Here is a 21,778-nt window from a genome sequence, read left to right as displayed (position 1 = left end):
TTATGGCTGTTCACATGAATTAATAAATAGTTTTCAATTTCTCAGTGTTAAGTCTAATACAGCAATAGAGTCGGCCATCTGTACCTCCATACACAAGGATTTAGCCCACACATTAACTGGAATTTGGGGGAGGATATTATGTGCACCAAACATAGATAACTTTTTTCCTTATTGAATTTCTTTATTTATTTAGATAGTTATGTTGCAATGGATGCTTTTAAAAATTCAGAGGGAGAAAGTCAGGGAGACAAAGGGAACAAAATACATTGTATACACATAAGGAGGTTTGAAAAAACAAAACTTACGAATAAAGACATAAATTTCAAAGTGATTGCAAGCGCCTGATAGAAGTTATGATAGGCCAGGTGCAAACGCTATGCTTGCCTATAAAAGGGTCCGTGGAGGTTGGTGTGCGAAGGGGACTTGGACGGGTCCTGTGAGCACTGAGAAGCCTCCGTGTGTTGCTCACAGAAGCTCTTGGGAGCCCTAACAAATTTTAAGAGCACAGACAAACTCGAAGACCAAGTTTAGGGTCTCCAGGCTGAGCGCTCACCTGACATCTCTAGCACTCTGCAACCTAGGGCTTTGAAGGGACACAATCCCCTACCTACACACAGGAGCTCAGTGGGATACCCTAGATCTTCCTTCCCCTGGAGAGGGACACCAAGGTCGGGGTGGTGTCTGCAGTCTCAGGAAGATACCCCTCATCCCACTTTTCAAAATGCTTTCCAAGACCTCCATGTACACAAACATTCCCACAACAATGTGATTAAACCTCTCTGGGAGGCATCTACATACAGCGCCACTAAAGGACACCACTGTGCCAAGCTGAAGCTGGGGGTAAAAGAGTCCTGTGGCAGAACACATCAGTAGAGGAACGAAGTTCCATAAGAAAACGCTTAAAATACATTAGATTTTTGGTCAAGATGAAAGACAAAAGGAAAAAAAAAGCAATCTATTCTAATTGGGTTCCCATGGTAACTGTACAATTGGGTTTTTCAATATAACATCCCAAAGGCCCAATGCACACTTGTAAAATACACTTCCAACAGCCCGGATTGTTTTTACACTGCAGCACTCCCAGGAAGATCAATTACTATCCATCCCCGCCCTAACTATTAGTGGCGGGAGACTTCAGCAGTATTCACCATATTAACATAAGTCACGTACTGAACACTACCTATCAAGATGATTATGTGGAAGTAATCACACACTTCAGGCTCACCAAACACACTCTGAGTAATAAGCCAATAGGAACGCTGTCCTGGAATCATGTTTATGAAATGCAAGAAATCAAGTCCAAGTACACGTCGGGCCCCTACACCCTCCTTATTGATTCCCAGGATAAGCGGAATCAGTCATTAATAATTACATTAGAAAATGGCCCTCAGGGTTAATCATATTCTTGCCGACTCTCGGCTGTGGAAGTAAACAGCAAACAGCTGCTAATAAAAATAAATAAGTAAGTAAGTAAATAAATAAATAAATAAATGATAACCAAGAAGAATTCAGATCTGTATATTAATATTCACGACACATTCCCCAACCAAGGTCTCTGGCTTCATACTGCAGTTTCTCTCTGGGCCATAATGGGCCCCCAATGTAGGGCCTAGGGACATGGTGTTCATCTATGGGATGGAGAGCAGGGAGCACTCAGAAATGATATGAAAAAGCTTATAACCTGCATTTCATGTGCAACACACACACACACAAGTAAGAATAGAAACCAGGGGCTGGAGCAGAAATGCTACAGCACTAACTTTTGAAAGAAACCAGTCGGTCACTTTGCAGAGGAAGACTGCCTTCCTCCCTTGAGCCTCTGGTATGGAACAGAGCAGGTGAAAAAAAAAGCAGCAGCCCAGAAGACGAGTGGTCTATATAAAGCCCTAGAGAGGTCACAGGCTTCCTGGGCCAGGCTTTTGGGGCTTTCCCCTCAGTTTACAAGCCCACCCCTCTTCTTAGTAAACTGTCTCTTTCTCTGACCTTGGGACATCTTCTTCCCTCTTTCTTTGAAACCCTCCACTTGCCCCATCTCTCCACAGCCAACATGCAGGCTTTCGGTCCCTAACTCACAGCCCCTAAACTCAGGCAGGCCTGGCTCTCCACTCTCCCTTTCTCCAGCTTCCTCTTCGGCAACAGTTGCCAAGATTCACAGCTCACCCACCAGGCTGTTTTTCTAACAAACTCTAAAGGTCTTGCAACTTCCTTCTCAATCACTTTATAAATTCTTTTATTAACGAGTCTGAGAACCCACAAGAAGGACCCCCAGATTTCCCAGTAACAAGAGATCTATCTTTACTCCCAAACTCTAACTTCATGCGCAAGCACCATATTCGGTCAGCTCTGGCTGTTGGAACACAAGTCACCCAGGCTGGCATTTATTCAACTTTGTCTAGATGGGATGAAAGCTCAGATGCTTGGCTACCTAGGCTACCCTACAAGGCATGGAGCTTATAGGACTGGGATCCACCTCACTCCTGCGAGCTCACTTTATCTTAACAGTCTTCTGAAGGTCTAGTCTCAAACACAGCCTCATTGCACACAACTGCAACCTCTGGCCCTGGACACAGTGAGACCAGAGTCCAGGCCGAGCAAAGCACAGCCTGCAGTCATGTTGTGTAAACAGTCCAGGCCCCAGAGGGCTCCTGATCCAGCATTCCAACACTGCAGGATGAACCCAGTACCAAGAAGGTGAAAGACAAGTGTAATGGAATGTTCAGGAAGGAATCCAAGGGTGAAGTAGCTTCTCGAACTTGAGACTGGGAAGGTCTGAGGGCTGACAGGAGAGTGTTTCTGTGTTTGGGTCTTGGGACAAAGAAAGTCATCAATGTACAGAGAAGAAGGTGACCCTCGAGTACCTGCACATGCAACCCAGAGTCAAGACTGTATAAGCAGAGTCCAGATAAACGGTCCACTGGGCATATGTGGGACCAGGTCGGTCCAAATGAGCCAGGCATAAACGCACTTTGCCTTGGATCTGAGCTAGAGCCTATCTTAAGCAGAAGGGAAGAGTGATGAGAAGGAAAAAAAAAAGGCCAGCAATCATGTCTCTATGCCAGGGTCTTGCTAAGCAACATTGTACTGGGCAGCCATGCTCCTCGCTTGTACAAGATTTGTGAAGTCTGGCATCTCTAGAAGCTTCTAGGTGATTCCAGGGAAAGAGGATGGTAGATGGAAATGGAAACAAGACATGGTGAGGCTAGAACACAAATGCTCTCCCTTCGGAGTCCCATGCCACCCCACAGGATACCCAGGCCCACCTCGACTCCACACAAGCCTCAGTCTCACACAGAACTCTGGATTCCCAGGGCCTTAAGATGCTCACAACCCTCAAGGCCCATACAGAAGTGGGACTCACAGGACCCACAGCAAACCAGTCTGCATGGCCCTGCAGCTTAATGTACCCTGAGTACAATTACTCAGGAAGCCTCATTCTGAGCCAGGCGGAGGTGTTTAAGCCCTATGCTTTTGAAGATCGAAAGAAACAAAACTAGTGATCTAGACTCAGAGCTGAGGGCAACTCCAGCTAGTGACAGTCACAGCCATCATGTCCAGGAGAGCTGAGGAGTGAAAACTTCAGAACGCCAGTGACCCCAGCGTGCCTGGGATACATCTAGCTTATGATTAAAAGGCCCACTTACCCATGTCTAGTCCCCCACATCCAAGAAAAGGCAGCAACTCTCAGAACCTGTTCTTTTAACCCGGTCAGCAGGAAGGATAAACTTGAACTTTAAGATTTACCCATGTTTACACCTGCTCGTCTTCCTAAGGAAACTTCCTGGCTATATGTCAGAAGCAGCACTCTGGAAGCAGCCTACCCTAGTCTCCCGACTTTGACCCAAGGGGACTCTGTTCCCACCAGCAACTACAAGTCAGTTCTCAGACCCCTGCTCAGCCCAGAGACGGATGGGCTGGAGGAGGCGCAGGGAGCCTGTTAATCAGCAGAGAGCCCACGCGACGCCCTGCATCCATCTGACTCGACAGCTTAATCTGATGCTAACGCAATGGTGACAGAAACAAATTTTTTTCTGCACAATAAAGAATAGTACACCTGGGTCTTCTTGGGATAGCTGGCTAAATTCAGTAACTTTTGGAAATATATCATTTCTTTTCTTTGCCCATTATTCTAGAAACTTCCCCTTGAGTGCTAAAAGCCTTACTAACAAGAACGGCGGCGTACCCAGAACAGAGCTCCTACCACCACTGTGCTGAGGATGTGACATGCTTCCTCATTTGATTCCCTGTCACCTGACACAGGCACAGGAGTCATGGCTGGCATTATCTTAACTAGATGACAATCTAGGAACACTGAGACTCTCAATCTCTGTTTCTGAGACCTTACAAGAACTCTGGCATCTCCCATATAAAGAAGCAAGACTAGTGAAGCCTGTGGGCTCTGACTCCTCTACGTCACTCTGACCCAACCCTGTGTCCATTTGACACCCACCCTGATCACCCAAGTTCCTACCCCTGGTGACCTCTCCCTGATTCTCCCAGTGGCTGCCTATCTCTCGTGCTTAAATCTCTACTCGGATTCATTCAGAAGGGCTATTTCAAACTGTGATGACTTAGATGGGAAGTGTCCCCATAATACTCAAATGTCAAAAGTTTGGTCCTCAGCTGGTGGTTCCAATCACTAAGACACGATTAGATCCTAAGGGCTCCGACCTAATCAATGAACTCATCCACTGACGGATTTATACTATGACAGTACTAGAAGGAAAAGACTCATTGGAAGTAGGTCACTAGGGCATATCCTGGAAAGACACTGTGACCTTGACTTTGTCCTCTCTTTCGCTCCCTCCCCCATTTCACTCTGTCTCTGCTTCTTGATGACTGTGATTTTCTACCTCTGTTAGAGGCTCAGAAACAATGGAGTCACTCACCAGAGGCCTTTGAAACAAACTTTCCCTTAAATTATTCCCTTGGGTACTTAGTCACACACACACACACACACACACACACACACACACACACACACGCACGCACGCACGCACGCACGCACACACGCACGCACGCACGCATGCACATGCGCGCACAAAAAAAATCTAACTTACACAAACACATTCCACCACTAACACCCCTCCATGAAGGCCAAATTTTCTACTGTCTTCCAGATGCCCTCACCAGCACGCAGAATACAAATATATATATATCATTTACCCAGTCTTCTCTACTCAGACCTTCGAGAACAAGGCTAGCACAAGCCTGCTATGTCTTCTCCCAAAAATCCATGTACCAGAACAATTCCACCATGCAGCACAGAAGGCAGTGCCCAGTGGGAGGGCTTTGGACTGTAAGAGACAATTTCATGGGGTCTTTCTCTCAGGAATGGGTCAGTTATGACAGCACTTAGCCCCCTTTTCTCCCTTCTGCAGATGCCTGCCGGCCCTTCTGCTCTTCAATGGGAGATGAAACAACCCAGGGCCTTTACCAGATGCGATCCTGATATCCAGCATCCCAGCTCCAATACTGTGAGCCCAGAAGCTCTTTCCTTATCCACCACCCAGTCTCGGGTACGCTGTTACAACACTGGAAAGCAGGCCCCTGACCTCACTGACCCTCAGAGAGTATCTCCTGCACTGGAACACCACCAGAGCCCCACAGGAATCTACTGCCCAGTGGGAACATCCCATGGTCTTTACGTAAGCAAGCCAAGCACGCACTGTACTGCTAATTTGCATTCTGATATGACTGTACACCTAACACTTGTCAGTGTGGTTTTCAGGATAGCAGGCTTGCCCACAGGAAGTACAGGTTGCCCCCACTGAGCTCAGGCTGGGGGTGGAGGTGCTGGTTAATGAGCTGCCTTCCTCCCTGCTGACACCTCTGCCTGAAAGAGCAGTTAAGATAAGACAATCTCCCCCTCAGAGCCCAAATGCCAAGCAAGGAGACAGCATGCGTCTCTAAGATCCACGTTAAATAAAAGCACGCACGCCAAACATTTCCTCCTTCCAGAATAAGGAAATGACCCTGGCTAGATGGTTCTAGCCTATAATCCCACCCCTTAGAAGGTAGAGGTAGGACGATTAGGAGTTCAAGGTCACTCTTGCAGACATGGTGCGTTCCAGGTCAACCTGGGCTATATGAGACCTGTCTTAAAAATCAATTAATCAATCAATCAACAAGCAAACAGAAATTTTAAAAGATGACCTTATTATATGTAGTTGTCTTTTCTAATTAGTCTTCCCTCTCAATCAGCTGACAAGGTTGTTCCCATGACCTCCAGAAGTACTATCCCTGCACTGCCAGACCCCACATGACCTCCACAGGCTCCACCCCTCACTGCCAGACCCCACATGACCTCCACAGGCTCCACCCCTCACTGCCAGACCCCACATGACCTCCACAGGCTCCACCCCTCACTGCCAGATCCCATGGTTGACCTTCCTTGTCTTCCCATCTGAACAAGAAGCAGGCAAATGATCTTCCTAGGGATCAGGGCAATGGCCTGTTCTCCCCACACTCCTCAGCATGGGACAGACCCTCCTGGAGTTGCCCCACCTACCATTCCAGCCCTCCTTGTTAGCTATCTCCATACTCTTCTCAAACTGAATTCCCTGCTAACAGGTCCCCGGGCACCTCAGAGCTCATAGTCCAGGGCTCTACCTGGAATATCCCAGCCCTGCCCCAAACACTCCCCCACCAACAAGAAGTCACAGAAGCTGCCCCAGAGGCATGCCGAGGAGGATCGGGCAAGGGTCCCTGTCCAGCAGAGACATGGTAAGATGGGTGGATATTCCACAGAGAGAGCTTGGATGCTCCCTTTCTCCTCCAACCCCAGAGTATTTGCCCTCCACTCACTAAGGGGTGTGGGGCAGAGATGGACCACAAGGAGCGAAGCGCCTACAGGCAGGGTCTTGTCCCTACATCTGCATTGCATTCACTCCCAGCTAAAGTGCTGCACTCTCCTCATGGCATCCTGAGAGCCCTCATGCAGGAGCAGGCTCAGACACACGCTTTTCTTTGTTGCCAAGGGCAAAGACTGGTGACACTGGCCAGAAAGCCTTCATTGAATACATAAGCGTGTGTTTGTAGATATCGGGTTTCACTCCACAAAGGCATCCCAGCACCCTTTCAGCCTTCTCACTGCAAAGAAAGCACCACAGAATGGTGAGAAGCCTGTTGGTCAACCAGCAAATCTGTGTTCTAGACCTCTACATCCATGTACCACTGAAGCCGGCTTCCTCACATGTTAAGAAAGAAAGCCAATACTTGCCTATCCCTCTTCAGTTAAGTCTGAGGATATGGTAAGATGACCTACGACACAGCACAGCCAACCTTTAGCTGGACCGCCATGCAGTAGCTTTGAATGGAGTTTGATACAATATCGTGTCACAATGTCAAAAGGTGGGACACCTTGGCTAGGCAAAGCAAGCAGACGGTATGCTTTCAACATTCCATGATGATATGAGTCACACAAGGTGAAAAGCCACTCAAGGAAAACCTATTCCCCATTCGCTAAAATGTCTGCAGAGCTCTGATATATTGGGGGTCGGGGAGCACATAATGCTTTCCTGTATATCCTGGCTGACAGTTCGAGGGAATACAGTGCTCTGTGGTGGGGAAGGCATGACAGTAGGAGGTGGCTGACTGTACTGTATCCACAGTCAAGAGGCAGAGTAATAAAGGCTGGTGCTCAATTGATTTTCTCCTTTTTACCCAGGCTGGGGCTGCAGCCCATGGGACGATGTCACCCACATTTAGGGTAGATCTTCCCATCTCAACCCAATCTAAAAGTTCCCTCACAGACATGCCCAGAGGTGTGTTGCCATGGAGATCCCAAATTCCATGAAGTTGACCATCGAGATTAAATATCACATACCAGGTGTGGTGGTGCACACCTTTAACCCCAGCGCTCAGGAGGCAGAGGAGAAGGATTTCACTGAGTTGGAGGCCAACCTGGTCTACATAAGGAGATCTAGGCTATCCAGCGCCACGGAGTGAGGCACAGACTTTAAAAAAAAAATTAATCATGACAAAGGGGTTTTGAGACAAGATTTCATGTAGCCCAGGCTCTCCTCGAATCCACTGTGTAACTAAGGGTGGCTCTGAACTCCTGTTCTTGCCTCCATCTCCTAAGCACTGAGGTTTCAGGTATGCACCACAAGCCCTGCTTCAGATCACTGTTGTTTTGACAAGACTTACCCAGCAGACCTGGGTTATCCCTTGATGCTATGAAATGAGCACTCACATGAAGGAAAAGGCTAGACAGGCTAGTGTCACCGCTGATTCTGACCAGGGTCATCATGTGGGATCATGTGTCTGGTCCTTCAGGATGTTCTTTTAATGTAGTAGACTGGAGATGTCAAGCCTAGGGCTGGTTGGCCCTGGCAGCACGTTAGGAAAGCATGGGAAACAGAGCTGCCTGCTCTTGGCACCAACATTGAGTATGTCTGAGTGTACATCCTCCCAGGGCCCAGCTGAAGTTGACCTCCTGCACAGGGGAACACTAGGCCAAGCACTTTGGTAACTCTCAAAAACAAAGATGGAAACTGGCAACAGAGTAGCACACCAGCTCCACAAATAAAACCTTAAGAAACCCAGCACCTCGGAGGAGCCACACCCAATACCCAGACCTGAGGACCGGGGAGTTCCACAGCCTCAAGTCCTGCTTTCCCAAGCAAAGCTTTGTGACTGTCAGTTGACGTCATCTCAAAGCAACTGTTATCACTGCTCAGAGCTCACCAGGGCCTGGCCACCAGTATCCGTCCAGATACCACCTCCATCACACCCCACAGTATGACAGCAAGCCTTACAGTCGTCACCTTTCTCAAACTCAGGGCAGCCATCTTGTCCCCAGGGATTTTGCAGGTGACCACTGTGCTACTAACCTAAAGGGGGCTTGGGGGATGTGAATCTGTGATGTAAGTTCTAGCTGAGTTGAAGGAAACAAAGATGCTCACTGAAGTAAACAAGCATGCTGACTGGGCTACCAGGAAGCTAGGACCAAAGAGCTGTATGTGTGCTGGCTGCCCTGGAAGGTCAAAGGGCTTTTAAGTGAAACTGTGGGTCTGAGAGAAGGCTTCTGTCTGTGCCGTGCTTTTTATTTATAAAACAAGTATTCATTTATTACGGCATGTGGTGGTTCTTACTCAGGTAGACAGAATAAGTCATTCTTATCCGACAGACAAGGAGACACCTGGATGGGGTGGTTAGCAGCTGCCCATCTCACCCATTATCTGACTCTATCAACATCACATCATCCTGTCTCTACATGTGGCTCCAGCATTTGCTATATAACCCCCTTTCAGTTCCACAAAACCATATTTGGGTTTGTATTTGAAACCTGGGCCTCTGCTTCCTACCCTGGCCAGGACAATTACCTTCCCACACCTACAGTCTGCCTGTCTCCCAGGAGGTCCACAGTTATCAAAGACACAAGTGAGAATCTTGCCCAAATAGCCATGCCAGCTAGGACAACCACAGGGCCCAGCTGACTCGGGACCTACCCCTCACCCCAAGCTCCACCCTTCTTCTGGCCAGCTTCTGACCCAGGCCAGGTCAGTGGCCAGATACCCACCAATCGACTTGCCTCCTAGGTCTGCAGAAACCTAAGCCATAGAGACCAGCTGACATAGGGTCCGCCCGCCCTACTGAGCTCCACCTTCCTACTGATCCACTTCTCCATCAGGCCAGATCAGCAGACCACTACAATCCCACACCCCATAGCCTACCTGCTTCCCAGGGGGCCAAAGTAATGTGGGACACATCCTGCCTGCTTCCCAGGAGTCTGCAGTAACCAGAGACACAGGAAGCCTGCTCTAACCAGAGACACAAAACATCCACCCTAACCAGAGACAGCATTGCCTGCCTCCAAGGAGACCAGCTCCACCTATCCCCAAGGAGGCTGGCTCCAGTCAGAGACACCGAGGGCAGTTAACACCAGGGATAACCAGATGGCCAGAGGCAAGCACAGGATCATAAGTGATAGAACCCAGTGTAATCTGGCACCATGAGAACCCCAGTTCTTCCACCACAGCAAGCCCTGGATACCCCAACATGCCTGAAAAGCAAGATAGTGACTTAAAACCCCATCTCATGTGAAGACGATAGAGGCCTTTAAGTACTCCCTTAAAGAAATACAGTTAAACAGGTAGAGGCCCTTAAAGAGGAAAGAAATAAATCCCTTAAAGAAATACAGGAAAATACAAACAAGTGAAGGAAGTGAACAAAATGGTCGAGGATCTAAAACTGGAAATAGAAACAATAAAGAAAACACCAAGGGAGGTAACCCTGGAGCTGGACAACTTAGGAAAGAGATCAGGAGCTACAGATGCAAGCGTCACCAATAGAATACAAGAGGGAGAAGAGAGAATCTCAGGCATAGAAGGTACCATAGAAAATATTGACACATCGGTCAAAGACAATACAAAGTGTAAGAAGCTCCTAACCCAAAATATCCAGAAAATTCAAGAAACAATGAAAAGATCAAACCTAAGAATAATAGGAATAGAAGAGGGTGATGAATCCCAGCTCAAAGGATCCATTTGATCAAAAACATCTTCAACAAAATCATAGAAGAGAACTTCCCTAACCTAAAGAAAGAGATGGCCATAAATCCACAAGAAGCCTACAGAACACCAAATAGATTGGACCAGGGGAAAAAAAATCCTCTCATCACATAACAGTCAAAACACTAAATGTATTGAACAAAGAATATTAAAAGCTGTAAGGGGAAAAGGCCAAGTAGCATATAAAGGCAGACCTATCAGAATTACACCAGACTTCTCAACAGAGACTTTAAAAGCCAGAAGATCCTGGGCAGATGTCATCCAGACCTTAAAAGAATACAAATGCTAGCCCAGGATAGTATACCCAGCAAAACTCCCAATAACCATAGATGGAGAAATCAAGATATTCCATGACAAAAACAAATTCAAACAATATCTTTCTACTAACCCAGCACTACAGAGGATACTGGAACAAAATCTCCAATACAAGGGGGGTAACTACACCCAAGAAAATAGAAGAAATTAAACATTTCACAATATATCCAAAAGAAGAGAATCATACACACACATAATACCACCTCCAGCAACAAAAATTTAACAGGAACTAACAATCATCTGTCTTTAATATCTATCAACATCAATGGACTCAACTTCCCAAGGCGCAGGCTAACAGGCTAGATATATAAACAGGACCCAGCATTTTGCTGCATAAAAGAAACACACCTGGATGACAAAGACAAACTCTACCTCAGAGTAAAAGGCTGGAAAAAAAGTTTTCCAAGCAAATGGTCCCCCCAAGAAACAAGCTGGAGTTGTCATTCTAATATTGAATAAAATAGACTTTCAAACAAAAGTTATCATATGAAATGGAGAAGAATACTTCATATTCATCAAAGGAAAATTCCACCAAGAGGAAGTCTCAAGTCACCTATGCCCCAAATCCAAGAGCACCCACACTCATAAAAGGAGTTACTAAAGCTCAAAACACACATCAAACCTTACACAATAGTAGTGGGAGACTTCAACACCCCATTCTCACCAATAGACAGGTCATTGAAACAGAAACTCAACAAGGGCTCGGTGAAACTAATACAAGTTATGAACCAAATAGATTTAACAGATATCTACAGAACATTTCACCTCAAAACAAGAGAACACACCTTCATCATTCACCATGATCCCATAGGCTGTATCCCAGGAATGGAGGGACGGTTCAATATACAAAAATCCATAAATCAACATAATACACTATGTAAACAAACTCAAGAAAAAAAGCCACGTGACCATCTCATTAGATGCTGAAAAAGCCTTTGACAAAATACAATACCCCTTCATGTTAAAGAACTTGGAGAGGTCAGGAATTCATGGCACATACCTAAACATAACAAAAGCAATATATAGCAAACCAACGGCCAACATCAAATTAAATGGAGAGAAACTAGTGGCAATCTCACTAAAATCCAAGACAAGACAAGGTTGCCCACTCTCTCCCTATCTATTCATTATAGTACTTAGGAGATCAAAGGGATACAAATTTGTAAAGAAGGGAGTCAAGACACCACTATTTGTGGATGATATGATAGTATGCATAAGTGACCCCCAAAATTCCACCAGAGAACTCCTACAGCTGATAAACAACTTCAGCAAAGTGGCAGAATATAACAATAACTCAAACAAATCAGTAGCCTTCCTTTACACAAACAATAAACAGTCTGAGAAAGAAATTAGGAAAACCCTTCACAAAAACCCTTCACAATAGCCACAAATAGTACAAAATATATTGGTGTAACTCTTACCAAGAAAGTGAAAGATCTGTAAGACAAGAACTATAGTTCTTGGGATTTGTAAATCCCAGAAAAAAGAAATCGAAGAAGACATCAGAAGATAGATCTCCCACACTCATGGATTGGTAGGAGTAACATAGTAAAAATGGTCATTTTACCAAAAGCAGTCTACAGAGTCAATGCAATCCCCATCAAAATTCCAACACAATTTTTTACAAACATGGAAAGAGCAATTCTCAACTTCATATGAAAAAACAAAAAACCTAGGTAGCCAAAACAATTCTCAACAATAAAAGCACTTCCAGGGAAATCACCATCCCTGACCTAAAGCAACAGTGATAAAGACCACATGGTATTGATACAGAAACAGACAGATTGATCAATGCTTCAGAATTAAAGACTGAAAAGTAAACACACACACCTAAGGACACTTGATCTTTGACAAAAAAACAAACAAACAAACAAACAAAAAACAAAAAACATACAATGGGGAAAAAAAGCATCTTCAATAAATGGTGCTGGTTTAACTGGACGTCTGTATGTAGAAGAATGAAAATAGTTCCATATTTATCACTCTGCTCAAAGCTCAAGTCCAAGTGGATCCAGGACCTCAACATAAAACCAGATACACTGAATCTAATAGAAAAAAAGTGGGAAAGAGCCTCAAATTCATTGGTACTGGGGGAAGGGGTGGATTTCCTGAACAGAACACAAATGGGTCAGGCTCTAAGATCAAGAATTGACAAATGGGACCTTATGAAGCTGAAAAGCTCTGTAAGGCAAAAGGCACTATCAATAGGCCATATTGGCAACCTACAGATTGGAGGGGAAAACTTCACTAATGCTGCATCTGACAGAGGGCTAATATCCAAAATATATAAAGAACTCAAGAAGTTGGGGTTGGGGATTTAGCTCAGCGGTAGAGCGCTTGCCTAGCAAGCTCAAGGCCCTGGGTTCGGTCCCCAGCTCCGAAAAAAAGGAAAAAAAAAAGAAGTTAACCTCCAAAAAACCAAACAACCCAATTAAAAAATGAGTGCTTTAGTCAGGGTTTCTATTCCTGCACAAACATCAGCTTACTTCCAAATTGCTGTTAATAACTAAAGGAAGTCAGGACTAGAACTCAAGCAGGCCAGGAAGCAGGAGCTGATGCAGAGGCCATGGAGGGGTGTTAGTTACTGGCTTGCTTCCCCTGGCTTGCTCAGCTTACTTTCTCATAGAACCCAAGATCACCAGTCCAGGGACGGCACCACCCACAATGGTCTGGGTCCTCCCCCCTTGATCACTAGTTGAGAAAATGCCTTACAGCTGGGTCTCATGGAGGCATTTCCTCAACTGAGGCTCCTTTTCTGTGATAACTCCAACTTGTGTCAAGTTGACACACAAAACAAGCCAGTACAATGGGGTACAGAGCTAAACAGAGAATTCACAACAGAAGAATCTTGAATGGCCAAGAAGCACTTAAAGAGATGTTCAAAGTCCTTAGTCATCTGAGAAATGCAAATCAAAATGACCCTGAAATTCTACCTTAAACTAATCAGAACTGCTAAGATCAAAAACCCAAGTGACAGCACACGCTGTAGAGGATGTGGAGAGAGGGGAACACTCCTCCACTGTTGGTGGGATTGCAAACTGGCACAGTCACTCTGGAAATCAGTCTGGCAGTTCCTCAGAAAACTGGAAATAGTTCTACCTGAAGACCCAGCTATACCACTCTTGGACATAATACCTAAAAGATGCCACACCATACCACAAGTTCATAGCAGCCTTATTTGTAATAGCCAGAAGCTAGAAACAACCCAGATGTCCCTCAACCGAAGAATGAATACTTACATAATTATTCAGCTATTAAAAGCGAGGACATCATGAATTTTGCAGGCAAATGGATGGAACTAGAAAATATCACCCTGGGTGAGGTAACTCAGCCACAAAAGGACATTCATGGTATGCACTCACTGATTAGTGGATATTAACCAAAAAGTACAGAATACCTAGGATACAACACACAGACCGTAAGAAGTATAACTAGTAGAAAGGCCCAAGTGAGGATGCTTCAATTCCACTTAGAAGGGGTTAGAAAATAATCACAGGAGGCAGAGGGAGGGAGGGACCTGGGTGCGAGAGGGGAGCGGGAGGGAAAAGGGGGAACAGGATCAGGGGGAATAGGAAGAATAGGAGAGGACCCAAGAGGGCCAAGAGAATAAATAGAGTTTAGCAGAGAGGAAGGGAGGGGGTCTAGAAAGTACCAAAGACTTGGGAGGTAAGAAACTTTAAAGACTCAATGCGGGTAACCTTAGCCAAAATGCCCAACACTGAGGGAGGGAACTCAAAGACCTACCTCCAGTAGACAGAGCCTCAAGTGCAGAGAATGGGTTACCAACCCCCGGTCAACACAAACGTATTCTTAAGTTCTGACCTAAAACTGTTCCTGTCCAAAATAACAGCAGAGACAAAAATGGAGAAGAAGGAAAGGCAGTTCAGTGACTGGCCCAACTTGGGATGCATCTCACAGGAGGGCACCATGGCCTGACACTACTGATGATGATGATGATGATGGGCTTACAGACAGGATTCTGGCATGGCTGTCCCTGAGAGCCCCTATCAGTACCTGACTGAGACAGAAGCAGATACACCCAACCACTGAACTGAAGCTGGGCACCTCTATGGTTGAATTAGGGGAAGGATTGAAGAAGCTGAAGGGGAGAGAGACCTCATAGGAAGAGCAGCAGTGTCAACTTACTCAGACCTCAGGGAGCTCCCAGAGACTGAGCCACCAACCAGGAGCAAACACAGGCCAGTCCGAGGCCCCTGGCACACACACGCACATACGCACGCGCGCGCACGCACACACACACACACACACACACACACACACACACACATCAGAGATCTGCCTGGTCGGGCCTTAGTGGAAGAAGATGCACTTAATCCTGGAAAGACTTGAAGCCCTAGGGAAGAGAGGGGTCTGGTGGTGGGGAGCACCCTCTTAGAGGCAAGGGGGAGGAGGAATGGGATAAGGAACTCTGGGGGCGGGAGAGACCAAGGGGGACAATGACTGGAATATAAATAAACAAAATAATAAAAATTGAAAGAAAAAAGAAAGAAAGCTGGGCATCACTGTGAGACAATGCTTCTACAGAAGAAATGTAACACAGCCTATTCAGAAGGGCACGGAGGAGGGAGGCAAGCCATGCCTGCCCATGCTTCACTCTTGTACATAAAGCTACTGCCAGGGCTCTGGTCACATCTGCATCTGCTGTCAGAACCACAAAACCGAAAGTTACAATGGGATGATAACATGTTGGGTTTGCACATGGAAGAGACTCACGTGTCTCTAAAGAGTTGACAATGTATTCACAAGCAGGAGCAACTTAACGCCAAACACAGATGGGTCCAGTTGGAAGAGAGCCCTGAAGTTGCTCTGGGCTAACATGTTCTTTCCTGGCTTTCCCTAGAGATGGACTCAAGGGCTCACTAGAGCAACCAGAGTCCTTTAGGAGCCCACAAGGCTGAGTGTATGCTCGGGTCCTGCCATAGGACCCTATTACCCATCTTGGGGACCAGGGCTCTCATAAATTCTAATACCAACACTGTTCAGATCACCTTTGGGTCAGCCTGTGAACACTCACTCACTCATGGAGAGCAAGGTTGCCATACCCAGCCTTGCTGGAGCCCATGCTGGGAGGACCTGACCATATATACCAACAGCAGACCAACCTGAAGGTAACATTCCTGGCTCCCCACCGTTCTGGGTTAAAATTCAGCAAAGTTTACAAATGAGAAATAACCGTCTGTTCCTTATTCCGTCTCTCCACCTAACTAGCATCCCCAGGACTAGAGTCCCAGCTCCTACGTTGCTCCAGAGCCATTCTCTCTCCTCACCCACTAAGTCACAGAAATCAGTGTTGGGATCACCCAATCTGTCAATAGGCTAAGAGTGCTCTGAACTACTATCCATACAACTCAATTTGTCAGTAAAAACTGCCACCAGCACTGTGCTTGCAGAAAAATGTCCATAAATGCATTATTGCAACTGGCAGATCGATGTCTATAATAAAAACAAATAGATTTAACAAGTGCCTGCTTTTACGAGCCATGCCATTGGTGGACTGTGCATTTGGTGTCACCCTCAGACTTCTGGGAATGGGCCCCAGAGCTGAGCTGGATGTGGGGCTGACTTCACAAGTGTTATGGGTAGGAAATTATTCTAACAAGAAAATTTTAGCAGCAGAGTGGACACGCCAGGCACTTATCGCTCTCCCACTGTTCCGTTTGTGGTTATACGGGACAACCAATAAAAGCCGTAAGATGTTTCTATAGAATTTTTTTTAAACTGGTCCTACTTGCACATTGAAGACCAAAATGAGTTCGCTCCAACTGGGAGTGCAAAAAACAAGTTTCAACCGCCAACAAGAGCGTCACCACTGTGTCTATGGCCCCTGGAGAGAGCCTGTCTATTTGATTGCTTCACTGGAGCAAGGTATAGGAGGCTGGTCTAACCCAGGGATGCCTGGTATCATGGTAGACTCAGCCTATGACCCCTCCCTCCTCTCATGGAAACCACATCTGACAAGGCACTGTTTCCTTGAAGGTCACAGAACATCACCAGAGGATGTGTTCCCCTTCTTAAGGCAAATCATTTTAACAGCTACAGAGAGGAGTAAGTCCTTCACGACCTTTCATGTATTCATTATGTGGCTTCCCCCAAACCACACGGCCCCCCTTTATTACTACTACTGCTCAAGTCAGAGAGCTTGACTGTGGCCAATGGCTGACCAAGGACACACGCCACGCCATATTTAGGCCACAATGCCGAATCTCCAACTTTTATCTATCTATGCCCAGCACAGGCCTCTACAGCAAACAGAACAAGAAAATCCATCCTGCCAACCAAGGCAGAGCCAGCCCCCTCCTACTCCCTCCTAGAAAAATCCTTTCGCTTTCACTTCAGACCCAGAACGGGTGTAGGCCAGTTTGTTTATCAGTGTCTTTGGGCGGAAGGCCTCTCTGCTCAAGTGATTGCTGGTCTATAGGTCTCTGGTTTGAACCTTCATGTTCTATTTTAAAAACAGCCTACAGTCAGACATCAACGTCTTCAGTAAGAACTTTGGCAAAGCCAGCCACCCACCAAAACATGGCCAGACATGCCTGTGGTAGCAGCCAAACCAGGGTCCTCCAGAGTCTGAGATATTCATGTGTGACATATACCCAAAGGCCTGGAGGAAAGTGGATATACAGGAGGCACTTTACATCAGGGTGGGGCATTAGCAGGATCACGATGACATGTGAGGAGACAGGACTGTCCCCAGCTTTCATGACGCACCCAATCTTTTGTACTTTCCCATGGTACAAAGCATTATGGTCTCAGTAGACATCATGTGTGCTTTGAACTTAGACCTTTTTCAGCACTGATGATCTGTGGTCCTTCCAGCCAAAGCCACAGACATAAGTCGGTCCATCCAACCTGTGCCCCACAGGCCACATGTGGCAGAGAACAGGTACAAATGTGGCCCGACAAAAGATTGCAAGCTTATTAAAATATTATGAGAGTTGGTGTGTGTGTGTGTGTGTGTGTGTGTGTGTGTGTGTGTGTGTGTTTGCATGTTTGTTTTGGTAGCCCAACTGCATGATTTTCAAATGTGAACTTTAAAGCTAACAATGTGATTCGTGCCAAAACACCGGATAGCATTCCAATCTGGAGCATGGTTTACTGTGCTATTGGGTGGAGCTGTTCATGGAGTCAGATATGTGAAATGCCTTTTTCTGACTTACAGTGTCTTCAGCTTACTCGGGGATAGGGGGTAATCATATCCCAAGTGCAGGAGCATGTGAGTGGTCCTGTGATAAGGAAAACACAGAATCCAGACGATAGTTATGCTTTCATCGCTTCCTATCAAAACCAACATCTAAGAAAGGCACGGACAAGGAGAGGTCTGGATGGCCTGACCACTGGATTCTAAACATCTGTACTCCTTAAAATAAGCACCGTTATGACAGCAGGGTTGTTTGGTTGCCGGCTTGTTGTTTGGTTGCCGGTTGTTTGGTTGTGTTTTGGAGACAAAGTTTCAGGCTGGCTCAAAGGAGCCTAGAATGACTATGTGACCCTTCCTGGCAATCCTCCTGACTCAGACTCTCAAGTACAGGGATTACTAGAGTGAGCCACCACATTAATTCATCTAATTAAAAAAAAATGCAGTGAAGAGTACAGTGTTTGGGTATCCCAGGAAAGAAGGAAGGGAAGCATTTCTGGTGTTCTTCCTACCCGTACACCTACATCAGGGAAAAGGAGGACCTAACTGTCCTGGGGTTGGTTGGTTGTTTGTTTTGTTTTGTTTCGTTGTCATCTTGACACAGCTCAGATCATCTAGGAAGAGGGAGCTTCAGCTAAGAAAATGCCTCCGCCAGAGTGGCCTGAGAGCATACGTCTGCTGTATCTTCTCCACTGATGGCAGCTGTGGCTAGGCCCAGCTTACTATGAGTGACCTGAGCACACAGTCCTGGGCTGTATAAGAAATCAGGCTGAGTAAGTCATGAGGAGCAAGCCAATAAACAACATCCCTCCATAGTCTTTGCTTCAGCTCCTGCCTCCAAGTTCCTTCCATTCTTGACTTCCTGCCCTACCTTCCCTTCATGGTGAACTGTTATCAAGACATATAAGCCAAACAAACCCTCCCCTCCCCAAGATTTTTTAGTCATGGTGTTTTACCGAAGCCATAGAACAGTAAGCCAATGAAACTCCTGTGCAGGCATGCCCAGTGAGGGGAGGAAGGAGAGACAGGCCCACATGGGGCCCACTGATGTAGAACAGGATCCAAAGATTGGTGACTTTTCTCTCCACAGAAAGGTTGTTGTCCAAGACACAGGCAGCTTACCACCGCACCTGAGGCTCTGCTTCTTAAACCTTGGTAACAGCAGAAACATCTTCAAAGACATGCCACATATTGATCAAACCTTTACGACGACAGATCTTTCCCTCTCATTGAAAAAAATAAATACTCCCATAGATCCTTGAGGCCTGGTTCCCCCAGACCTCTGAAGGTAAAGTACTATTTCACTGCCAAACTATGTGGAGACCCAGAGAGTGGCCAGGAAGGAGTGAAGCCTCAGGCAGGCCATTAGTACAGGACCATTCTGTCCTGTCATTCTCAGGCTCTAGGTCCTGGCAGATGCTCAAATAACATGCCCAGGCTTGCCGGATACTGACCACAAGCCAGGCTTCTAACACACCCCCCACAACCAGCATCCTAAGACAAATGCTGCAGATATCCAGAGACATGTAAAGTTAAAAGCATCTGGGATCACCTGTCTGGGAAGTGAAATGAAAAGTGGGTCTATAATACCCTTTTCACAAACTCCTTCCAGTGTCTGAGGAGGGACCAGGGTGTGCATGCACACATACACTCAAACCTTGCTTCTCTGAACACACAAGCAGTTTCTGAATCAGGCAGCTGGGAGTAAAATTTACAGAACAAAAACCTAGACCCAGTAGGTGAGGAGCGCATGTACTGTCTACTCTTTGAGGCTTTAACCAGATGTACCTAACACCAGCCATAATGTTACAGGACCCTGGGGCTTGGTTATTTTCTCCTACTCTCAAGAAAGATAGAGCTATGAAAAGCATGGGCCTATTGCAAGCGGATCAGAGCAGGTGCTTCTGGAAGCTTCCTGAAAGAAAGGTGAAGCAGACCCCCATGCCCGGGGAGTCACCAGTGAAGGGAAAGAGGATGGTCAGAGGCCCAGCATGGATCCAGCAGAGGCTTGAAAAGTGTTGGGCATCTGGAGGTGTGGCAGGAGACATCCCCAGTCACCAGGCAAATTGGCCTAGGAACCCTGAGTCCAGGAACAGTAGGGCAGCCAGTACAGAAGGGGCTGAGGTCCTGGAGAGAGAAAGGAGCCCTTAGGACAACTCAGAGCCACGACTGTCTCCCTGGGCTCTGGACTTCGACTTTCTCCAGGGAGGGCCCTACACGGTGCCCCAAAACTCACCAGTTTGCAAACTGTGCAGAAACTCCGTAACCTGGAACGGTACACTGGCTCTGGAACTGAGAAATATGGTCCGCAGGCTGGTGCACGTGATGGGGGCGGGACCTAGCGTGGGGCGGGGCCTGGTGAGCAGGGGCAGAGCCAGGTTGCAGAGGGTTGCGGAGCTGTGAGATCGTGGAACGGAGAGTATTAAGCCAGCCTGGTACGCGGAGGCGTGGCTGGGAGCTGCCGGAAGAGAGGCGGGGGGGGGGGGTATAGGGAGGGCTTTCTGTGGGCCGAGCACGCCTAGTGCGTGACGCCAGGCTGCAACTCTGTGCTTCCTCTCTGGGTGCGTGCACTCAGAACAGGACTTTTTCTTCAGATCTGAAACCGGTCCTTTGCCCATCTTAAACTTCACGCTTCATCAGCCCTCTGGAGCGGGGCTGCACCTTCTCACCTCGGCCTTACCACCCAAGTCCCAGTTTACCTGCTGAGGCACAATCACTAGCTGCCTGCCAACAGCGCGCCCAAGGGGAGGTGGAAGCACTAAACCCACTAGGAATCAGAAACACTGCTCAACTTGGACCAGGGCTATCTTTCAGGTTTTTCTTGGCACTTGCAGATGGAATGGCTCAGTCGCAGTTCAGCTAATGTGGGTATCCAACTCTGATATGTGATAGCTGGAGTTGATTGTTGTCCACCAGGAAAACCTTGCTGGAACTCTCCCTCAGAATAGCGTTATTTGGAGACACACAGAGGTGACACATGAAGATGAGATCACTAGTTAAGAGGGCCCTAATCTGACAGGACTGCTATCCCTATGAGCAGAAACCTAGAAGCCAAATACATATCCTGTGCACCAGATGCTGTGCAGGAGGTGAGGACTATCAGCTTCCGGGACTGTAAAAAAGACATTTCATTCTTTCAGGCCACCTAATTTGAGGCACTTGATTAGAGCCCCATGGTATCTGACTTGATTGACATAAAGTCATTGGGGAATGTTATTACACTAAAGCTTCAGAGAGGCACCCATGTTAATAACTTCAGAATCCCATCCCAGGACCACATATACTAAGAACCTTGCTCTGGTTTTGTTTGTTGAGACCTCCACCTTCCCAGTGTGCAGCTCTCCTGCCTGGAGGAGCCAACATTTTACCTACCACCTTTAGAGATGTTGCTCAGAGGGTTGTTGTAGGTTGAGCCCCAGTGACTCACGGAGGCCATCATTCACTTTTCGAAGCTGTCCCTGCTCACCTCCAGTGTCACCTCCTCCAGACACGCTAAGAGTAACTGCTGATAGAAGACGAAACAGACTTCTAGATACAAGGGATGATTAAATCAATTCTCAGCATCCTTCTATGTTGCCTATGCTTAACAACTTGCTTGGAATTGTAATTACCTCGGAGACACACCTCTGGGCATGTCCAGGAGAGATTTTCAGAGGATAAACTGAAGACCGCCCCCCAATATGGGTGGTGCCCTCTCTTAGAACAGAGGTTCCAAATTGAATGAGAAGGGGACAAGGGGAAGATAAACGGAGCACCAGGCTCAACTCTCTCTGCATCCTAAGCAGCTAATTCT

At 46.8% G+C, this 21,778-nt stretch overlaps 1 protein-coding gene across 1 annotated transcript in view; it reads right to left on the bottom strand.

Moving 5' to 3' along the window:
* Positions 1-20,282, bottom strand: part of Mgmt (O-6-methylguanine-DNA methyltransferase) — a 226,650-nt gene extending 206,368 nt beyond the window's left edge. The window contains 1 exon segment of the mRNA NM_012861.1: positions 20,222-20,282. The gene's annotated coding sequence lies outside the window, so the exon portion shown is untranslated.
* Positions 20,283-21,778: the final 1,496 nt, after the last annotated feature.

This window comes from Rattus norvegicus, chromosome 1, assembly GCF_036323735.1.
Source record: "Rattus norvegicus strain BN/NHsdMcwi chromosome 1, GRCr8, whole genome shotgun sequence".
NCBI classification, from domain to species: domain Eukaryota; kingdom Metazoa; phylum Chordata; class Mammalia; order Rodentia; family Muridae; genus Rattus; species Rattus norvegicus.
The sequence above is the reverse complement of the archived record's forward strand: the minus strand, read 5'-3'. Positions and strand labels throughout refer to the sequence as shown.